Source organism: Mus caroli, chromosome 10 (genome assembly GCF_900094665.2).
Source record: "Mus caroli chromosome 10, CAROLI_EIJ_v1.1, whole genome shotgun sequence".
Classification (NCBI taxonomy): domain Eukaryota; kingdom Metazoa; phylum Chordata; class Mammalia; order Rodentia; family Muridae; genus Mus; species Mus caroli.
The window spans coordinates 28,754,717-28,762,997 of NC_034579.1; positions in this window are offsets into that span (position 1 = coordinate 28,754,717).

Here is an 8,281-nt window from a genome sequence, read left to right on the forward strand (position 1 = left end):
TATATATATAAATGTGTCTTTTCCAAAGACACACACACACACACACACACACACCACATACACACTGTGATACCCTGTGTGCACTCACTGTCCAACAATAATGCTACTTACATCCAGCACATCCTGTCCTTTCTATGAAAGAAAGCTAACATATTTGTATATTAATGGGAAGTAGGATGTACTGGTGTTCTCGGGTATAGCGTATGATAGCCTCATAATATAATAAAACTTTGTTTATGAGCAAACTCACTAGATTTAGTTCCTGGATTATAAACATCAATAGAATTTATTCCCATAAACATCCCGCGGGTACCACTGGTACATTTTCATTTGCTGGTGAGATTGTGCTACAGCTCAGTCTTTCTGTTAAAGGTCCAATACTCTTAGAAGACTGAATTCTAGATTCTAAAGGGGTAATAGATTAGAGGAAAGAGAAATTATTGTTCTAACTAGGGGGAGAAAGCCATTTCTGAAGAACTAGAGTATCTGGCTTAGTGGGTCTGGAATGTAGAGTTTGGAGTTTTTGCTTTGTTTCTCCTGTTAGTTAGTTTCTACCTTTCATGGACATATCACTTGGGGATACCAATAAGTGTTTTAATTTAGTTTTAGTTCAGTCACCAGATAGAGTCAGACTCGTGCTCTCAATTACTCCTAGAGTTCTTAGTCCTCTCCTCTTTTTATTACACTCTGCATTTTGTGTTAGTATAGCATCTATATCCCATTAGTGATTCCATCAGTTCCAGTGAGAAAATAATATATTAGTTACTTGTCTTGTTGTTGTGACAAATATATGTCAAATAACTTATAAAGCAAAAGATCTATTTTGGCTCACAGATAGAAGACATCAGCCATCATGGCAGGGGTCATAATGGTAGGAGATTGCAACAGGTGGTCATATTGCATCAACAGTCAAGAAACAGAAAGAGATGAATGCTTGTGATCAGCTCATTTACCTTTTTTATTCAGTCTTGTATTTCAAGCCTTGGGATAGTATCACCTATGTTTAAGATGAATTGTCCCAATTAGATTAAACTAATCTAGTTAATCTGTAACTGTCATACCTAGAGACATTTCCATAGTGACTCTAAATTCTACTATATATATATATATATATCACCAATGCTAAACATCATACTTGTATATCCACAGATATTTTATTGTATGAACCGTGAAATTGAACTAGTGACATTCTATTAATGCATCAAGCAACTACTTATCCTTGGTTCAGGATGAACATGGAAATTATACCATAAAAGATGAGATACCTGGATTTTGTGACAATAAATTCAGAAATATCCATGGATCTTGGTGGACTGGCCAGTTGTAACCTCCTCCAGCCTAAAGCAGGCTGGTTCTGACCTTACACCACTGAGGCGGGACCACTTGCAATGCAGGTTGCTTTCCTTTGATGTGACACTGCCTACCACCTGCTGAGAGGCTGAACTGGTCCTCTGAGATTTTCCCTAGTTAACTGCAACCTGTGAATTCGGCGACTTACTGCTAAAAGGTTGTGCTGACAACTTGGCATCACACTACATCAAGAAACTCTGGCAGGGAATGGGTTTCCCCCCTTTATAAGCACAGCTTTTTATTAAACATTTGAGCCTTGATCAGGAACCTTGTCTTGGCTTCCATTTTTCTCTCGACTGCCTAGTTTCTGTTTTTTCAGCCCCAGTTTGCCTCCCAGGAGTAACCCCGGTCCATGTGAGCCCCGGGACGGCTCCCAACAGCCAGTGGGTTCACACTAAAGACAATGACAGCCCATTCAATAAAGTGATAAATTAGTGCTATTCTGGAAGTTATATTGCTTAATATATATTACCAAAAAGCAACACTACACTGCCCATTTAAAATATCTCATTCAAGCATGAGATAGGATAGTGTTCGTTATTCCTTATTTCATAATGGAATGGCAAATATGAATTTTTAAAAACTAAGGGTAGGATGGCAATTACATTAAGGTTCAAGAAATATTCCACATCTTAATTTAGAAGGAGTGGCTTCACATAGGGTAAGTCCTCAGGGTAATTCTGCCAGACTCCCTTCTTCACACATTGAAACAGATTAGTTGTAAAACATCTTGCTAGAATTATCGATATAAATCATTTCACTCAACAACAGGAGTGAGGTCTGGTCATGCATGCTGTGAAATGGACTCATCAGTTTCCACAGCACATTTCAGCTCCACATTGTGTAAGAGCCTACTATTTGGCCCACTGAAATTCCAGCTTTTGTAGTTGTCATGATGAGTCGCAATCCTAGCTAGTTACTTTATGAATAGCACAGTATTTCCCGAGATGAAAAGGCCTTCTATAACAGGTGGAATTAGAAAGTGGCTGCTATCTCTCTGTTTAAACTTTGTAGTTGGATTTAGCAATCCTGAGGCTTTAATCAATGCACTGTAAAGTTCCGTATTCTATAAATGAATTCCCTAGAGGCCATGTTTATTGCACTTATTCAATTGGTAGGATCTGTTCCCAGACTTTTGTGCAAGGGTTTTGCTGTTTCTTATCATAGAAATAAGGGACACCATCTCTGCTTAAAACTCTCATCAAATTTTTCCTTCTCTCTTTCTTCAGTAAATACGTTCTTAGTTGGTAAGACAATCTTCCCACAGCTACAAAATTATGCCACAAATGGTGGATGCTTTCAGCTGCCTTGCAAGATTCACAAGTCTTTTCAAAAAAAACCCTCCTCTAATATTTAGTAAGCTATAAGCTTCAAGTAGTATAATGGGGGAAGAAGTTACAGATTTTGTCTTTCTTGGTAGGTCTTTTTTGTTTGTTTGTTTGTTTTTGTTTTTGTTTTTGGAGACAGGGTTTCTCTGTATAGCCCTGGCTGTCCTCACTTTGTAGACCAGGCTGGCCTCAAACTCAGAAATTCGCCTGCCTCTGCCTCGAAAGTGCAGGGATTAAAGGAGTGTGCCGCCATGCCCGGCTTACTTTGGTAGGTCTTAAGTTCCATGTGGCTTGCTTTTTACAGCCCTGCCCACTAGAAGCTGACCTCTACTTCTGACCCACAGTTACTACCTATTTTCCCACTTACTGCAACACATGATAATCTCAGGCTGAGTAAGGAAACTCATTTTAGTCACTCAGCTTCTATATTGCCTTTTTCTTTTTTGTTGTTACTAATTAGTCTTCCTGATTTTTTAAACACACCCCCCGTATTTTTTCCTAAGACAGAATTTCTCTGTGTACCTTACTCTGTAAGGTACAAAAACTTACTCTGTAGACCAGGATGGCATCGAATCCAGAGGTGTGCCTACCTCTCTCTCCCTAGTGCTGGAATTAAAGGCATATGTGCCATCATACCCAGCTTTTGAACTCAGTTCTTGATTATTAGAGTTGAGAACTGTGGTGGTTTGAATAGAAATATTCCCCCATAGACTTATGTGAATGCTTGGACCATAAGGAATGGCACTATTAGGAGGTGTGGTCTTTTGGTAATAGGCATGGCTTGTTGCGGGAACTATGTTACTGTGAGTGCAGGCTCGAGGTCTCAGATGTTCAAATTACACACAGTATGGAACACAATCTTCTTCAGCTGCCTGTGGATCAAGATGTAGAAATCACAACTCCATCTCCCAGGCAGAGCTTAGGTACAGCCATGCTTTTCCCTATGACCATAAAGGACTTAACCTTAATTAATGCAGTAATTAAATGTTTTCTTTTATGAAAGTTGTTATGTTCAAGGTGTGTCTTCACAGCAATAGAAACTCTAACAACACAGAAACAACAACAGAGAATGACAATCACTCAACATCTGAGAAATGCTGTCTTAGCTGTATTTCCCCTTTGATACAGACTGGGAGATAAATTGAGAAGCAGGTAGAATGAATATTCTATTGAGCACCAGATGACATACCTAACATACATACCTAACATAGCCAAAAAAGAGATTTGTTGACATTCCTAAAGAAGCCAGTATCAACTGAAAGACCCACAACGTGAGGACTTTCCCACGTTCTGACTCAGGAGAGGCGACACTCCAAATCACTCACAAGAAACAGTCTTGTGGCAAACTGCAAGAGGATTTTTATTCAAGAGCACTCTTGGGCCCACGGTCATACACCACGCAGGGGTAGAGGACCATGGCACCCTGAGTANCTGGGTAAGNGGGTATTTAAAGGAAGAAACCACAACTCAAGGAAGTGGGGAAGGTGTTGTTGGAAAATACCAAAGATACCAGTTAAGAGTCCCAAGGAAGTGCAAATTCACAAGAGTCACAAGGAATACCTGGTAATTGTGCAGGTTTTCCCTCAAGACAGTTTCTAAGAGCCCCTAACAATAGCACATTTGCATAGCGGTTTCCGGCAATGGTCAGGGTGACTTTCTTCTAATGAACACTCATTGAACTCAGGAAGCAGGTGGGTGGAGGAATGTCGCTATCTGTTTTATGATTAGCATACCTTGGAGCAATGAGTCACAGAGGTCACATTCCCAAGCCCGGGCCTAAAGGCCTAGAATTTTGTTTTTGTTTTTTTGTTTTGTTGTTTTTAATTTTTATTACATATTTTCCTCAATTACATTTCCAATGCTATCCCAAAGTTCCCCCATACCCCCCCCCCACTTCCCTACCCACCCATTCCCATTTTTTGGCCCTGGCGTTCCTCTGTACTGGGGCATATAAAGTTTGCATGTCCAATGGGCCTCTCTTTCCAGTGATGGCAGAGACTAGGCCATCTTTTGATACATATGCAGCTATAGTCAAGAGCTCTGGGGTACTGGTTAGTTCATAATGTTGTTCCACCTATAGGGTTGCAGATTCCTTTATCTCCTTGGGTACTTTCTCTAGCTCCTCCATTGGAAGCCCTGTGATCCATCCACTAGCTGACAGTGAGCATCCGCTTCTGTGTTTGCTAGGCCCTGGCATAGTCTCACAAGAGACAGCTATATCTGGGTCCTTTCAGCAAATTCTTCCTAGTGTATGCAATGGTGTCAGCGTTTGGAAGCTGATTATGGGGTGGATCCCTGGATATGGCAGTCTCTAGATGGTCCATCCTTTCATCACAGCTCCAAACTTTGTCTCTGTAACTCCTTCCATGGGTGTTTTGTTCCCAATTCTAAGGAGGGGCATAGTGTCCACACTTCAGTCTTCATTCTTCTTGAGTTTCATGTGTTTAGCAAATTGTATCTTATGTCATGGGTATCCTAAGTTTTGGGCTAATATCCACTTATTAGTGAGTACATATTGTGTGAGTTCCTTTGTGATTGTGTTACCTCACTTAGGATGATGCGCTCCAGGTCCATCCATTTGGCTAGGAATTTCATAAATTCATTCCTTTTAATAGCTGAGTAGTACTCCATTGTGTAAATGTACCACATTTTCTGTATCCATTCCTCTATTGAGGGGCATCTGGGTTCTTTCCAGCTTCTGGCTATTATAAATAAGGCTGCTATGAACATAGTGGAGCATGTGTCCTTCTTACCTGTTGGGACATCTTCTGGATATATGCCCAGGAGAGGTATTGCTAGAATTTTGTCTTTATGTTATACTTTCACAAAGACCTCATCATCTTTGGCAGGATTCACACCTTCTACCACTGCTATGCCTTTCTCTGTCATACCTTTTCAATAATTTAGTCTTTAAATAACCATAACTAGCTAACTAAAATTTAAATATTGATAATAGATGAATATTTTTCCTAGCGATGAAATATTTGCCTTATTGCTGAGGCCTTCTGGAATCATTGACTCAGCTTGGGCAATGCCTTCATTGGAAGTTGATGGAAACTGTGTTAGTTAGCCGTGTGCTAGCATCTCTCCTTTAGGCTATGGATAAAACCTGTTCTTCTCTCCCAGGCCTCTCATCAATCTATTATAGAGTATTAAGAATCAGTTTTCTCTTTTCGTTTTTATAAGAAAGAAATTATAAACAGCACTTTTCTATTCTGAAAATCAAAAAAAGAGATAAATTTATGTTTCTACTATTTATGGAAGACTAGATTCAATAACTGACATAATAACTCCAATATTCACTTTGCTTGTAACATTTCAAACATGACAGTATTTTAAAATACTTTGGAGTCAACATCCTAAACCTTTGCTTTTGCCTCTTATCTCGTTTCCTCTAAAAGTCTACTTTTAGACTTTTTTTGTGGATAGCTTTGGGGCTAATTATATTTGATGTTAATTCTGTTCTCCAGTTAGTGGCTTTGAACACAGAATGAGTCAGCACTCAGGTGATTGCCTGTAAACCTGCTTGCCACCTTAATTTGTAAAATAAAGGAGAGCTGATGATGTTATGCGGATAAAAGAGAAGGTGAAGTGGAAGGTAGGGAGAGAGAAGAAGGAGACAATGGAAGGGAGAGAGGATGCAGAGATGGAGGAGGAAGAAGATAAGCAGAGCAGAAGCACATGGCCTGGAGAAACCCCAAGTTCTAAGGGGGGGTCTCATAAACAGTAGAAGATGGTAGTGTAGTGGTAGATCTGACCAATCTTAGCACACATCATGTAATCATATTAGCTGTGTTGTGTTTTCATTGCTGAACATAATTGGATTGGAGATATTTACTGCGACAGTTTTACTTTTTTTATTTTAAAGATTTAGGCTTTGGGATACTGTTCTTCATGTTGTATTTTACTATTTAAAAGAATTATTCTATTTTTCCTAGCACTACTAGGAAGCTGATATTTTTGATAAGTACACAGCCTTTACAGTAATTGCTCAGAACACTGTGAGAGGAACATTATTTGAAGAAATATATTTAAGATATTGTGACAGAACAATATCAAAGAACAACAACAACAAAAAATAGTGTTTTCTATTTCCAGATAACAAAAGCAACAAAAAATATGGTATCATTTATGGTACTGGTATTTCATGAGTTTTTAAAATTTTTTATTTTTATTTTTTATGAGTTTTTAAAAATAAATTATGCATGTTAACAAATCTCAAGAGAATTTAAACTGTAGTGACTACTACATGTACCTGACAGATCACCCACATTTGTATAGAATCAAGTTGATGAATTTCTTTGATTAAATAGCTAAAATATGAGTATCTCTGAGATGCAAATTTAAGGCATAATAACAATATTCACATACATTTTTGAAGAAGTAATTGAAAATTACTGCTCACTAAATGAGAACCAAAGCTGGAAAATGATTAGAAAAATGGCAGTTCTATATTTGTAATTAACTACCCATGACAGGTTATAATGGGGTCAAAATGTTTTAGTACTAATATTTTAAAAGGTTAAATGCCCTATTGATATTTTGTTAACTGATAATGTATTTAAGTAAAAAATAATCAGACTTTTATTTATTTATTTATTTTTATAAACCAAGGATAAGCAATTAATATTAGAATACCTGATTTCACTGAGAAAATTCTTCAGGGCAGCCCTCTCTTATTTGGGCTCATACTTACCTCTTTGGAAAACACACATCACTCTTCAGTTTTGAAGTATTACTAAAACATTTACTATAGGAAAGCGATGCAGAATGACTGAACTCGTAAGAAAATTACAGCACTAAAAACACGGAAAAATCAAAGAACCAAAAAACCCTTTACTGTGATGATGTAAGGAGTTACCAATATGGGGGCCACTCTTCAGTGGAAAAACCTGTAAATTGTGCATGAAACTCTTAGTAGTATGGGTTTAGTTGTCACTTGTACTGAGGCAGGCTTTTTGAAGGTTTCCTAGGGTCATCAACTCTCATGTAAATATTCTTTCACCCTGCTGCTATATCTTAAAAAAAAAAAAAAAAAGAACAAAACATAATTAGCTTATATACTTAGGAAGAAATAAAGACATATTACTGCTTCGAATATGAATCACCTACTTATATATCTTCAGCATTAGCTCTAGTAATTAATTACTAGAAATATTTATAATTTGTTCAATTTTTCTATTTTTTTTTGTTTAGGACACAGCAAATATTTATTTATTTATTTTATTGGATATTTTCTTTACTTACATTTCAAATGTTACCCCTTTCCCAGATTCCTACCCTCCCTATCCCCTTTCCCCTGATTCTATGAGAGTACTCCCCAACCCACCCAATCCAGTCTCCCAGCCCTGGCATTTCTCTTCACTGGGGCATCGAACCTTCACAGGACCAAGGGCCTCTCCTCCCATTGATGTCTGACAAGGCCATCCTCTACTACATATGCGGCTGGGGCCATGAATCACTCCATGTATACTTTGGTTGGTGGTTTAGTCCCTGGGAGCTCTGGGGGGTCTGGTTGTTTGATATTGTTGTTCTTTCTATGGTGTTGCAAACCCCTTTAATTTTCTCTCTTAATCACTTTATATATACTTTTCTCCATATTT